The 14,219-nt window shown below is 41.7% G+C and overlaps 1 protein-coding gene across 1 annotated transcript in view; it reads left to right on the top strand.

Moving 5' to 3' along the window:
* The first annotated feature begins 1,040 nt into the window (after positions 1–1,040).
* Positions 1,041–14,219, top strand: part of WDFY3 (WD repeat and FYVE domain containing 3) — a 274,260-nt gene continuing 261,081 nt past the window's right edge. Inside the window, exon 1 of the mRNA XM_082726684.1 lies at positions 1,041–1,193. The gene's annotated coding sequence lies outside the window, so the exon portion shown is untranslated. The remainder of the gene's footprint in view (positions 1,194–14,219) is intronic.

Genomic DNA, 14,219 nt, shown 5'->3' on the forward strand with positions numbered 1-14,219 from the left:
GCCAAGGTATAAATATCCTTCATGGGAAGGGGCGGTAAAGAACCCTAAAATTTTAGGGCAACTGGCTCAAGGTCACTGAGGGAAGGCAACATTTGAGACTGGGCTCTTCAACAATTCGGTCCAATAATGGACCGGAGCCAAACACGACACCATCCAGGAGTTTCAAAGCTGCGTAGTAAAATAGCTAGCGTGGGCAGTCCTTTGTACTCCAGCTAGAGTAAAATTAACGCAGTCTTCCTTTCTTCCATCGCTGCCTGACGGCATCCCGCAAATGGGTGTAGGGTTAAGGAGAGCAGAACCCAGCTGTCCGTTCACAGCCGAGTCTTTTGAGAAAATGGAACGGAGGAGGGTGAGAACCACCACCGGAGAGGGGCAGTGAGTTGGGAGAGGGAAACGGGAGCAGCTGCGTGCAGGGCGAGGGGAAGGAAGCCGGGGTGTGTGCGTCTGGAAGGGAAGTGGGGAGAGGGGCAAGAGCGACCACGGGGCCGAACTCCCGCTGAGAGAACCCAGCGGCCGCCGCCTGCGTTAGAGGGTGAAGGCGGCCAGTTAGAGTGAGGGGGAACGCGGGAAGCCGGGGGAAGGAAGGAAGTAGGAAAGAGGAAGGAAAGGCAGGAGCCGAGAGAGGAAGAGCGGCTGCAATTTCTGCGGCCGGCTCAGTAGGAGGAGCAGGAGGAGAAAGAGGAGGATCCAGAGTCAGTCAGTCAGGCAGCCAGCGGGAGGTGGAGAAAGCAGGAGGAGGAGGAGGAGGAGGAGGATTAAAGATGGCCACCAACAGCTGCGGGAAACGGCAACAACCCCTCACTTTCCGGGATGGTCCCTGCGGGTCGGCCCGGCCTTGATGGAGAGCAGAAGCTCGAGAAGCGCCGAGGCTGAGGCGGCGGCGGCGGCGGGGACCCAGCGAGGAGGAGGTCGCGGGGGAGCAGGGACCCGGGCAGGAGAAGGGAAAGGCGGCGGCGTCGCTGCCCCGGCCGCCTAGCGCCGCTGCCCGCCCCGGCGGACCGGTTCCCGCATCTCGCGGCCGCAGAATCGAGGCCGGCCCACGGCTCCGGGCCCCGCCGCGGGGCTCTCGGGCCCCGCCGCGGACGCCGCGCCCGCCTCCCCCTCCCCGTCGCCGGCGCGCCCTCGGGCCCTCCGCGGTCCCCGCTCCCGGGCCAGGCCCGCCCGCGCCCGCGCCCGCGCCCGCCCGCCCTCCGGTGAGTGCCCCCCTGTCAGCACCCCCTACCCCTCCCCGCGCCCCGCGGCCGCTTTGTTTGTGCGGGGCGGAGGCGCTGCCCACTCGCGGCCCTGTGCCCGCTGGCCCTGCGGACAGGCCGCGGCCCAGCTGCCGCCCTCCCCTGGGACCGCGCTGCCCGGAGCCGCCGCTGCCACCCGGGCTGGCCGGCTGCCTGGTGTCCTCCACCGCGGCCTGGAGAGGGCGCCGTCGCGGTGGGGTCGGGGTTGGGGTCACGCGCGGCTGGCAGTGGGGAGCGATGTTGGGGTATTTTGGGGGGGCGGGGGGAGAGGAGAGGGCTGGACGTTGCCCCTATGAGCAGTGAAGGTGTAACCTGGCGGTCCAGGGATCGGGGTCTGGTGAGGGCCCCTTTTCCAGACCCCGCGGGGTCTGCGCTGCCGAAGCCCCCAGCGCCCGTGCGCGGCCGAGCGAGGCCTCCATCCCTCGGGCGCTGTCTCCCGGGCTGCGGGCCTCTCCTGCTGATTGCTGAGCCCTGCTCTCCCCCAACGCCCTGTGCTGGAAACCCTTCGTTTATGCAGGGAACCAAGATGCTCCTGGCGTGTGTGTTTGCCCTTTTATTCTCTTGTACATGGGATGTGGTGGCCTCGCGAATATTCAGTTACCATAGGGTTCAGAAAGCAGATGTGACCTTTTCTACCCAGAGCCATTTGGCCCACCTGGCCAGTGCTTGATCCTCAGGTGCCGCATTTCATTGGTTTGTACCATTGAATTCTGAGATCCACGGCATTAGGTTCTCTTTTCGTTGAAATAACCTGATAAAACCTGATTGAAAGGATGTTTACTATATGAGTGAATCCTTGCCTCTACTTCCAGCGCCTTAAAAAATGGTTGTTTCCTGTGGAAAAGTGATGCTAATGCATAGGAAAAACAATTTTTTGTTCAGTAATGGGCATGAGTTGATTAGTGCCCAATGGTATTTTAGTCTGAAAACCGAACAATTAAAAAAAGATACAAAACCTTTTGCTCTGAGATGGCAGTATGTTTCCAGGTTGGAATTGTTTGAGAGCAGGTTTAGAACAATTAGTTTCCACCATTAGGCTAATATAACAAACATAATCTAAAACAGAACCAAAAATATGTTGGTTAAAAAAAAACAAACTAGGTGTGTATTAGTGCACAGGTCTAGCAAAACATAAATCCTGCTTTAAAAAAACAACAACAAAAAACTTTACGGTGGGACACCAAGCACAGGAAATGGCTTGGTATGTTTTTTTATATTTAGAAATACATATTTCATTAGACTGACTTGAGAACTCTTGCTAGGATTTTTGAGCACAGTAGTACATGTTACACTTTGAGCTATTCATTCTCAAGCTGCTAGAAATACAGATTTATATTAGTTTCTCATTCTGAGTTGAAATTGATTCATGTAAAAAATGTTAGATTTCTAACTTAAAATTTCTGCAAAAAGGAGATATGAATTAGAAAACATGATGTCTGGTCTTGCAATATCTATAAACCGGTAAAGAATAAATGACAACATAGTATTTCAATATTAGTTGGATTATCTACTTGGAAATTCTTAAACTTCACAATTTTAAGAGTCTACATCAAGTTTTCTTAATTTAATGCATGTGCTTCAGAGGTTCCTTGAATTGTTAGAAATCCTATGCAGAATGTAGCATATATTTGGGTTTTTTCTGGATAAAGAGTCCGTGGAGTCATCACATTTTTAAAAGATGGCTCCACAAAAGTTTATGAACTAGTGGATATATAATTAATAAATCGCCTGGGTTTGGAAGGTAAAATTCTTAGAGATTTGATAATTTATATCCTTCACTTGGCGTTATGGCTAAGAAATTTTTATTATTGAGAGTTTAGCACATAGAAATCCTTTTTCATGAATTCATGAACCCTTAGGAAAATGTTAACCCCATTTTACAGGTGAAAAAATAGATATTTAGAGATGCTTGTCAAAAGTCACACAGCCACTGGTAGGCCAACTCTTCAAACTAGGCTGTCTAAGGTCAGAGCCAGCACCATTAGCAAGAAGGCTACACTAAGCTTTGAATCAATGATAACATTCGCTTGATGTTAAAATGAGTAATTTATGTTTTGTTAAAAGTGGATCTGAGATTATCATGACATACTATATCATGGAATTTTAGAGCCACTGACTCCCAAGTAGGAAGAGATCTTAGTGATGCTGACATCTCTTAATACTAAACTGAAATCACACCCAAAGTAGGGCCATTTCTGTGGCATCCTTGGACGGATATCCAGCCTCTGATTTTCATTCCTATGTCATTACAAGTTCACTTCTTTTTTCAACATTTTAAATCTTTTCCTGTTTATGTAAGTTAAAATCTGCCTTCCTGACATTTCTGCTAAGTTCCAGTTCTCCTTTTGTATGTATGATGCATTTATAATCCATAAAGACATTAAGAGATAAATGACTGCTATTCTAATTTTTGTCATCAGATTTAATGAAGTATAATTTACATGCAGTAAAAGTTTTCACAAATGTATACAATTGGATAATCACCACAGTGAAGATACAAAACATTTCCTTCACACCAAAAGGTTCTCTCCCCCTGCCCCCAGCCCTTGGCAACTATTAATCAAATTCATGCCCCTATACTTTTTTCTAGAATATCATGTAAATGAAATCCTACAGTATGTAGTCTTTTATGTCTTCTTTCCCTTAGCATAATGATTTTGCTATTCATTAAGTTGTTGCATGTATCAGTGGTTTGTAATTTTTTTTTTTTTAAGATTTTATTTGACAGATCTCAAGTAGCTAGAGAAGCAGGAAGAGAGAGGGGGAAGCAGGCTCCCTGCTGAGCAGAGAGCCCGATGCGGGGTGGGGGGTGGGGTGTGTGGGGGTGTATGTGTGTGTGCGCGTGCGCGCTCGTTTTTGGCCCCAGTTTCAGGACTCTAAGATTATGACCTGAGCCGAAGGCAGAGGCTTAACCCACTGAGCCACCCAGGTGTCCCTGCATCAGTGGTGTGTGTATCAATGGTATGTATGTGTCAGTGGTATCAGCATGCATCAGTGGTATGCTGACAAATGTAATGACGTGCTCTCCAAAGGAAAAAAAACCCCTGATTTGTAGTATTTACTAGTTATTGCAGCATCAATACTATTATCGTGGCCTATATTAAGGTATCTTGAGTCATGCCTAGTTTGGGTCAGTTATGAATGTAGCTGCTATAAACAATGTGAGGAACAAACGTTTTCAGTTTTCTTGAGTTTGTACCTAGCAGTGGGATTACGTGGTCCTAGAAGAAGTATGTATTTGTCATTTGCAGTAACTCTATATTGAATCGCCAAACTTTTCCAAAATGACTACTATCTTGCGTTCCTCCAAGCAGTGTTAAGAGAATTTCTGTTGTTCTGCATCCTTGTCAGTACTTATTATTGTCAGTTATTAAGCTTTTAGCCATTATTATGCATGTAGTGGTCCTTTAACATTTTCTACTTTTTTAAAAAAAAGATTATATTTATTTATTTGACAGACAGATCACAAGTAGGCAGAGAGGCAGGCAGAGAGAGAAGGAAGCAGACTCCCGCTGAGCAGAGAGCCTGATGTGGGGCTTGATCCCAGGACCCTTTCATGTTATTAGAATTGCTTTTTTGAGAGGAGTCATTAGAGAATTCTAAAACTCAGCTGTTGACATTTTTAAAACGTGCCTCAGAAAAAGCTACGTAAAGCTTTGTTTTTTCATAAAAATTCAGAATTTACCCAGGGCCTAAAAAAAAAAAAAAAAAAATTCAGAATTTAGAAAACCTCAAGTTAGGAAGCATTTCTTCAACTTTTGCTTGGACTTAAGAGAGAGAGACTGAAATAATTCAGTCTTGTAGACTTTGAACTTATGCAGGAATTTGTAAGAAGTGTTAATAAATAAATGATTGTAGCCTTACTTCTAGAAAAATTAGAAAACTAGAAGGCTAATTTTCCTGTATTTTTTTTTTAAAGATTTTATTTATTTATTTGACAGAGAGAGATCACAAGCAGGCAGAGAGGCAGGCAGAGAGAGAGAGGAGGAAGCAGGCTCCCCGCCGAGCAGAGAGCCCGATGCGGGGCTCGATCCCAGGTCCCCGAGATCATGACCCGAGCCAAAGGCAGCGGCCCAACCACTGAGCCACCCAGGCGCCCCGAAGAATGACACTGTATATTTTTGATTTAAGTATATTTGAGGTTCTTTTTTGCTGTTAAGTCTGTCAAGTTTTATTTTTTATATACTAATGTATAGGCATTAATGCCATCTAGAGTGCTGATTTTATTCTGGAAGATAAAATGGTTTTTAGTTTTTCCATTTGGAGTGACAACACATTTGTAGGTTAATCATTTAAAAATAATTAAAAAGTGGTGCATTTTTTTATATTTGAGCATACATTCTTAACTATCACTTGTTTATTTTACCATTCCAAACCTTACTTACTTAGCTCTAGATTCATATATCTAACTGCTAGTTAAGACATATGCGACTGAGATGTTCCATAGGTACATCAGCCTCAACCTGCCCAAGCCTTAACTCATAATCTTTTCCACCCTCCTCCTGTCTTCTTAGTTTGAGGAAATACCGTTTGCATCTAGTGTGTCGCTAGGTAGACACCTGGCTCTCATCTTCCATTCCTTTTTCTTCCTCAGTTTCCACTTCCTGTCAAGTTGCTTTTATCTCCTAAGTATTTCTCCTCTACCTTTTCCTCCTCAGAGGCCTTTCTTTATTCTGGCCTGTATTTCTCTGTTGAAATATTACAGTGCTCTTCTGTACATGCTTTCCTTAGCTGTAGTCTCCCCTCTGTTCACCAATTTCTCTCACACCCTTTCCGGAACAAATACCCTTTTCTTTTCTAATTTTGAAAAATACACAGTTGTGATCTTTTCAATATGCATTTTTTTCCTCTTTAAAATCTTTTAATAGGTCCTAAGTTATCAAAGAGCCAGTAAAGCATGGGGTTCTAGTCTGTACAAAGCTCTTTGTGACCTGGCTCTAGCTTTTCTGGTCTCATCTCTGACAGCCATTCATTTAAAAAAAGATTTTGGGGCGCCTGGGTGGCTCATTCAGTTAAGCGTCTGCCTTTGGCTCGGGTCGTGATCCCAGGGTCCTAGGGGCTCAGCAGGGAGTCTGCTTCTCCATCTGCTCCTCCCCTCTGGTGCTCTCTCTTTCTTTTAAATAAAGAAATCAAAAATAAATAAATAAATAAAAATCTTAAAAAAAAAAGATTTGAGTGTCTGCTCTTTGCTCTACAGAGTGCTAGGTGAGAGAGTTTTATGAAGGAGATTAAATTCTAGAGGGGGACAGATGACAAGTGTATACTATTATCAGTTGGTAATAAGTGCCTTGAGCAACTTAAGGCTGGGTCAGGAGGTAGGGAACAGTAGATTGCTGGTGTGGGTGCTGGTGCCGTTCATAGAGGGCTGTATGAGAAGGCCTCTGTTTCCGTGACATCTGAGCAGAGACTTGAAATTTTCTCTGGAGTGAGAGTTTTAGATTTGCCAGCAGAGCAGGTGCTGATGTTTAGAGAACAGGAAGGGGTTGGCTGGAGACAGGTCAGAGGTGGGGTCAGGCCTGTGGCGGTGCCTTGCAGACCCAGGAGGCCAGTGAGAGGACTTTGACTTCTGAGCTCAGGGAATTTGAGCCTAAAGTGGGTCCTCTCCATGGACTGAGGTGCATTCCTGTCTCCAACTTGAGGTTTCTGAAGTACGCCACCTCTCCTACCTTAAGACTTTACTTCTTCTGGGAATGGTGCTGAATTGCCCCTCCCCTGTGTTCCTTAGCACTGTCATACCCGTACTTAATAGCTGCATTGTTTGTCTTCTCTCCTAGGCTGTGGTCCTAGATTTTTTTTTAAAACCTCCAAATTTGTATTTCATTGAATTAATGTCTGTCAAATTTTAGAATTGCTGAAAATGGAGTAATTATTGCAAACTGAGTAAGAGATACTCAACAGTACTGCGTAGTGACTGCTACCTCATGTGAATGTGGATTCTGTTTTGCTGATCACTGTGCATTTAGTGCCCAAGCAGTGAGCCGTGCATAATAAGTGTTCAGTAAATACTTGGTGAATGATCACGTGGACATCTATGTGCCAGCCTCTGCTTGCTCTTTAATTCCATTTCCCTGAAACCCACAGGCAAGCTTCCCCCAAATCTCTGAACATCTTTTCCTGCTGCCTTATCCTTTCTGTAATCACAAGCTCAAGAAATGCCAATACTTTGGAAATTCTTTCATTCATTCATTATAAATGAATGTAAATGTAACAAACGTAGACGATTTCTAGGCTAAATAGATAGGGGTTATTGCACAATTTGTGGCTTATTTGTACTTCAGTTTTCCTTTCTTTGGTGGGAATTTTTTTTTTTTTTTTTTAGGATTTTATTTATTTATTTGAGAGAGAGAGGGCATCAGAATGGGGAGGGTCAGAGGGAGAAGCAGACTCCCTGCTGATCAGGGAGCCGGATGCTGGACTCCATCCTGGGACTCCAGGAACATGACCTGGGCCGAAGGCAGTTGCTTAACCAACTGAGCCACCCAAGTACCCCTGGTGGGAATTTTTTTGAGGTTATTTTATTACTGAGCCCTTGAATCTTTAATAAAGAAGACACTGATAGGTCTAGAATATCCTTTCTATAAACAACTCAAGCAGGAGCAGAGTGTGAAACGTCTAGTACCAGAAATAAAATCCACAGTATTTCTTAGCATGTTTCATTTGGTTGAACAAACAATTAGAGTTGGTTTATTTACCTCACTATGATGGTGCAGGCCCGTGGGCTTTTTGTGCTCAGCACTGAGTCTGTAGAGGTGGCTGCTCCAGCAGGGATTCTTCAGCTCCACAACATCTAGGTATCCTCTCAAGCCTGGAAACCTTACCAGTAACTCTTGAGTCTCTCAGTTCTTACACCTCCGGCTTCTGCCATCCCTTCTGACTATGCCATAATACCTCCATGTCTTTGTTTGGGTTTTGTTTTTTTAATATTTTATTTCTTTGTTTGAGAGAGAGAGCAAGAGAGAGAGAAGGAGCAGAAGGAGGGGTAGAGGGAGAGGTGGATTTCCTGGGAGCAGGTAGCCAGACGTGGGGCTCTATCCTGGGCCTCTGGGATCATGACCTGAGCTGAAAGCAGACATTTAACTAACTCAGCCACCCAGGCACCCCATGCCTGCATGTCTTTGGGCCTACAGGGAAAGACATTGGGAGACCCTAATTATTGTATTTGCTGTAAGATGAGGCAAAGGATTTAATTTCTTAATTTTATTTTATTTATTTATTTGCCAGAGAGCACGCAGAGCGAGAGAAAGAGAGAGAGCACATGCAGGAGCATAACCAGGGTGAGCTGCAGGCAGAGGGAGAAGCAGGCTCCCACTTAGCAAGAAGCCTGATGTAGGACTTGATCCCAGGACACTGGGATTATGACCTGAACCAAAGGCAGGTGCTTGACTGACTGAGATACCCAGGCATCCCGAGGCAAAGCATTTAAAGTAACATATGTTGGTGATGGGAGTTTTCTTCCATTTCTGTTTAACTAAAAATCATCGTGTGCAGTAGGCTGTCTTATGTATAATCATAAATACTGGATTATTGATCTTTAATAGTGTTGCAGTCTATTTTGATAGGCCCATTAGTTTTTTAGTATGTGAAATACTTGGTATATCTTAGTCTGCTTAATGTAGGTACTGTTTTTATTTTGACCAACAAAATGGTAATTTTGCTATGTGCTGAATGTGTTGCTTTGGGTTTGAGTTTTTGTTGTTGCCATTTTAATGGTTATGTGTGAGTAGGGCCTTCATTTTATGTCTCTAATAGAGTGGTCTTACTATTAAATATATACGTTGGTTTTCTTATGTCAAGGACAATTGTTAGTGACTTAGGTCTAAGTTTTCTCCCACAAATTAAAAAAAAAATTGTCACCAGCTTCTATGTAGTATGGTATATTAGTGTATGACTTGGGACAATAGTAATGCGTTTAGTTATTTTGAGTACAGTGTATCATTGTGCTGTTCCAAGGAAGAGCACCATGGTGGTCAGGTGCTGTGGGACCCAGGCATGCATGAGACTTGTGGGTGTGCCCTTTTTGTTTGTTATGCTGACCCAATAACAGACACTGTTAGGCCTTAGGAAAACAGAATCTTAGGTGGTAATGTCATTATCCATTTCGGTGAAGTTACAAGCTTAGATTAGTAACTGTAAGCCAGCTACATTCATGTGAAGCTATAGTGGGTTTAAAGTATGGTACTTGTATCGTGGAGTCTAGAAGACTACTGGGTGAGATTTTTTTTTTTTCCTAATAAACTAATTACAGTTATTTGATTCTTTTGTGTATGGCCTAATCCCTTTAAAGTATTCTTTATTACTACTTACGAAAGATAAGTGTCTATTTATAACGGTACTTCAGAGTCCCAGAAATTAAGGGATTTCAATTCTTGTACTGCCTCTGCCACTACAGAGCTGTGTTACTTAGGGCCTGTGACCTGTCCTGTGTGGTCCCTGGTTCTTCATCTGTTGGCAGTCCTTTCCACTGCAGGTCCCTCAGATAATGGGGATAGTTGGGTTCTGACACGAGTTCTGTTTGCTTTCCTGAGTCCTTAAGTCCTTGCTGCCTATGTTGTGGTAGGGATCCTGTAACAGGGTATCTCTGACCCAAGTAAAAGGTGTGTCATCAACACTTAATGAATTTGCTCTTTAAAAAAAAAAAAAAGAGTTTATTTAAATAGATACATGCTGAGGTGCCTGGGTGGCTCAGTGGGTTAAAGCCTCTGCCTTGGGCTCAGGTCATGACCCCAGAGTCCTGGGATCAAGCCCCACATTGGGCTCTCTGCTCCTCGGGGAGCCTGCTTCCTTATCTCGCTCTCTGCCTGCCTCTCTGCCTACTTGTGATCTCTGTCAAATAAATAAATTAAAATCTTTAATAGAAATAAAAAATAAATAGATACATGCTGCAGGGAGGGGTAGAGGGAGAGTCTCAAGCAGACTGTGCTGAGTGCAGTGCCTATGCAGGGCTTGATCCCACAACCCCGAGATTATGACCTGAGACAAAACCAAGAGTCCAACACTTAACCACCTGCACCACTGAGGTACCCCAAATTTGCTGCATTTTAAAATACTAGTTTCAGCTTCCTCTTCCTGTATGTTTCTTCCTAGCTCATTTCCCTCTTCTCCAGCCAATATGGACTTAAAGAGGGCAATTAATTTAATATTAGCCTAAGAAAAGTAAGCATCTGATTTTGTAACATCGTTGAGATTGTATTTATTGTATTTATTGTAGTATAGTTGACATAGTGTTGTACTTAGCCATTACTTGATATTAAACCCTCATGCCAAAATTATGTTGGCAGGGGGATGAATGATTTGTTTATATCTGCATAGAACCTTGTAGGTTTATTGCCTTGCTCTAAGTAAAGCATCCACACACATAAATTTTACTTTATAATTTAGGAGGTGATTAATTATTGTATATAGGACTCCACACTTTATGTGTCATCCTTACGCAGGGCCCATGCTAATCTTCTCTGTATCGTTCTAATTTTATTATGTGTGCTTCTGAAGCAAGCAATAGAACTCAACACTTTAAGAAGAATCCCACAAATGGAGTACCTGACTAGCTCAGTCAGTGGAGCATGTGGCTCTTGATCTTGATCTTGGAGTTGTGAGTTCAAGTCTCAAGTTGGGTGTAGAGATTAATTAAATAAAATATAATCTTTAAAAAAATCCCACAAGTATTGTCTCAAAATATTCAGATCTCAGTATGTTTTAAGTGTTTGAATTTAGAAAAGCAATTTATATATTTGTTTTAAACTTTCTAACATTTATTCAAATTGCATCACCTTACATATATATGTGTGTGTATGTGTCTATGTATATATATATTATATATATATATTTTAAATTTTTTAAAAAAGATTTTATTTGTCAGAGAGAGAGAGAGAGCTCAAGCACAAGCAGAGGGAGAAGCAGGGAGCAAGGAGCCTGATGGGGGACTCAGTCCCAGGACCCTGGGATCATGACCTGAGCCAAAGGCAGATGCTTAACTGACTGAGCAACACAGGCATCCCTGTATTTTAATTTTGAAATAATTATAAATATATAGGAAGTTGAAGAAATTGTAGAATCCATGTACCCTTCACCCATCACCCTTTACCCAGTGGTAACATTTTACATGACTGTAGTATAATACTGATCTGTTTGTATTTTACTGCTAAAAGAACAATTACCTTGCTCATTTTGAAAAATCTTGACTAATATAAGAATGTTGATATTTTTGTTCCTTTCAGGAGGAAGAGGTTAGTTGTACAAATTTAGATTCTATGCTTATTTCTATAGGTACCAGACAAAGATGTACATTTCCTCCGTGCATTTGCTGTAAAATGGGTGACGAGTAACTAGGCAAGTGGCTGATTTTTTTTTTCACTGGGAAGTTCATTCACAGCCCTGGATATGGTCATGTAAAATTTCAGTTACATGGCATTCTTCTTAATCGGCTTTCCTGGACTTCTTTATTTGATCACTAGTATATTTGCTTACTGGGAACTTTCATTCTTAACTTGTAACAGAATATAAAGAAAGAAATATTGGACAGTTAGTGAAGAGATATTAAGTACCCTCTATTACTGTACTGAATATAAAGGAGGTTGTGGAAAAGCAGAAGGCGTATTTATAGTGTAGATGAATAAACAGCTGTAGAACATTACCACATATTGTATAATGTATTTCAGCAAGTTTTATTCTCTAAACATGTACACATAGGGATATAATTGGCCTGCAGTAAGCATTTGTTGAGTGAATGAATGTACTTAGGTAATAAGCATGTTGTCACAAAATTATGTAAGTCTTAAGAAAATAAATGTTTACTGTCACTCTTAGGAGTTCTAAAACTATTCATTATCGACTGAAAGAATGATAATACATGTTTTATTATGTTTCTTTATTCTCTTCACCCTAGAGAGTCTTTGGTAAATTCATAATCAGTTTTCCTTGATAAAAGCCTGGGTCTCTGTGATTCTAAAACCAAAGCATTTTCCCCCTGGAATGTTGCTCATTAAAACACAGTATTAGGTGATGAATGCCATATTTAAGTAAATAAGCATGAAATAAAAACAAACTCCCTATCAGTTATTTTTAGAAAAATCATCGTGTATTGATTCCCTAATTTATTTAGCTTGACTTATTTCTGTAATGTCTAGTAACTATATTATGTCAAGTGTAAGGGATTGAAACCTGGTTCTTATTTCTCAAAATGATGATAGACTGTAAATAAACTCTCAAAGATGCTAAAAATGTATATTAAATATTTTATAATTTCTTCCCTAAATATTTAATAAATGTTTTATAGCATGCTGTGCTTGGTGCTGTGGAGCTATAATTATGTCTAAGATGTGGATAGTTCTCTCAATACCTCTGTAATACCGTGAAGATAAGATAGACTTATAAGTAAATGAATAGTATGCTATTATTCTGTGAGGTACAGAAGTTCTATGGCTGCTTAGTAAGTAGAAAGATTACTTTTAGTTGAGATGATTAGGGGAACCTTAAGATGATGTTTGATCTGAGTATCAGGGAGAGTGATAGAATTTAGTGAAAACTGAAATTTACTTATGTCAAAATCATAGAAAATTATAAAATCAATTGATTTTACTGTCAGTCAAGTGCGTTTTCTTGGAAAAAAAACTGTGATTTTAATATTTAAAGAATGAAGATAAGGATTAGGAATAAAGTAAAACATTTAGGAAAACAAAAACTATTTTTAACATGAAAACCTTACTTTTGCTACTGAAGTATTTTGCAGTTAGGTCACCCTGAAAAGTATACTAAATTACGATTTTCCTAGCCTGTATTCTTTTTAAAGTAATTTGATCTGTCAGATTAATGACCAGTGTGCTTTATTTATTTCATCTTAGTTTGATAACTCCAGAAATAGGTGAGTTATCTCTTTGGTGAAAATGAAAACTGTTTTATTACTGTTCTGTTATTTCTGGGTTTCCAGTGTTTAGAGTATTTCTATTTTCTCTGAGTGAAATAGCATTGAAAAATTATCTTGATCGGGTACTTGGGTAGCTCAGTCGGTTGAGCATCTCACTCTTGATTTTGGCTCAGGTAATGATCTCAGGGTTGTGGGATTGAGCCCCACAACTGGCTTTACACTCAGTAGGCTTGAGATTCTTTCTCTCCCTCCGCCCCTCCCCCACAAACAAACAAACATAAATAAAATCTTAAAAAAATTATCTTGAAATTGTGAACTATTGCTGAGAGGTAGCTCTTGGTGACAGCTTAAGGAAGAGGCTAGAGGAAGAAGGAAAAGGACAGTGTGTGTGACTGGCGACACTGTAGGGGAGTTCTCTGTAGAAGGGAATTGTTTTACCATAGGTCATTCAGTGTAGCTGATGCCATGCTGGACCTAGTTAGACCTGAGCCTTTCTGAAAGCTGGTTTCTTGGTCAAAACTATATAAAGAGAAGAAAAAACCCAAAAAACTTCTATGAAGAGCAGAAAATCTTTTGAATTTGCTTTAGTTATATAATATTAGTGGAGAATGGAGTCAACACGTTCGTTTGTGTTCCCCACCTCCTTTTCCACAGAGACCTAGATTTAAATCTGAGTCACCAGAGTAAATAGGTTTCAGCGATTCCCATCTTGTGTTAGGTTGCATAACCTAACCAACCACATGGGTTGGCATAGGTGTTTCTACTTTCCGGAGGGTGTGGGGAAGCTGGATAGGACGTGGCAGCTGCTGAAAAGCATGGAGGCTACCATTACTATGGGACATGTACTTGTGTTTAGGGGCCCAACAGGAGAAGGATGTCGTGAATAGCCTTTCTGAGGTGACGATATTTAATGCTAGTGATCTGTAGGCAAAGCTTGGAGAAGAGTATTGTATCTTTCTTAGAAAGTGTATTCTTTTTCTTTATGGATTTACATGCACTTTGAATGTTCTCGCCTGACTAATACATTCATCATAAATGAGCCATTTTTTGACTGTTGCTTGCCAGTGTTAAAAGATCTTTAAAAAGATACTCACATTCTGGCCTTTTTTCTTACTCTGCTTGTTGAC

This window comes from Mustela nivalis, assembly GCF_964662115.1.
Source record: "Mustela nivalis genome assembly, chromosome: 4".
Classification (NCBI taxonomy): Eukaryota; Metazoa; Chordata; class Mammalia; order Carnivora; family Mustelidae; genus Mustela; species Mustela nivalis.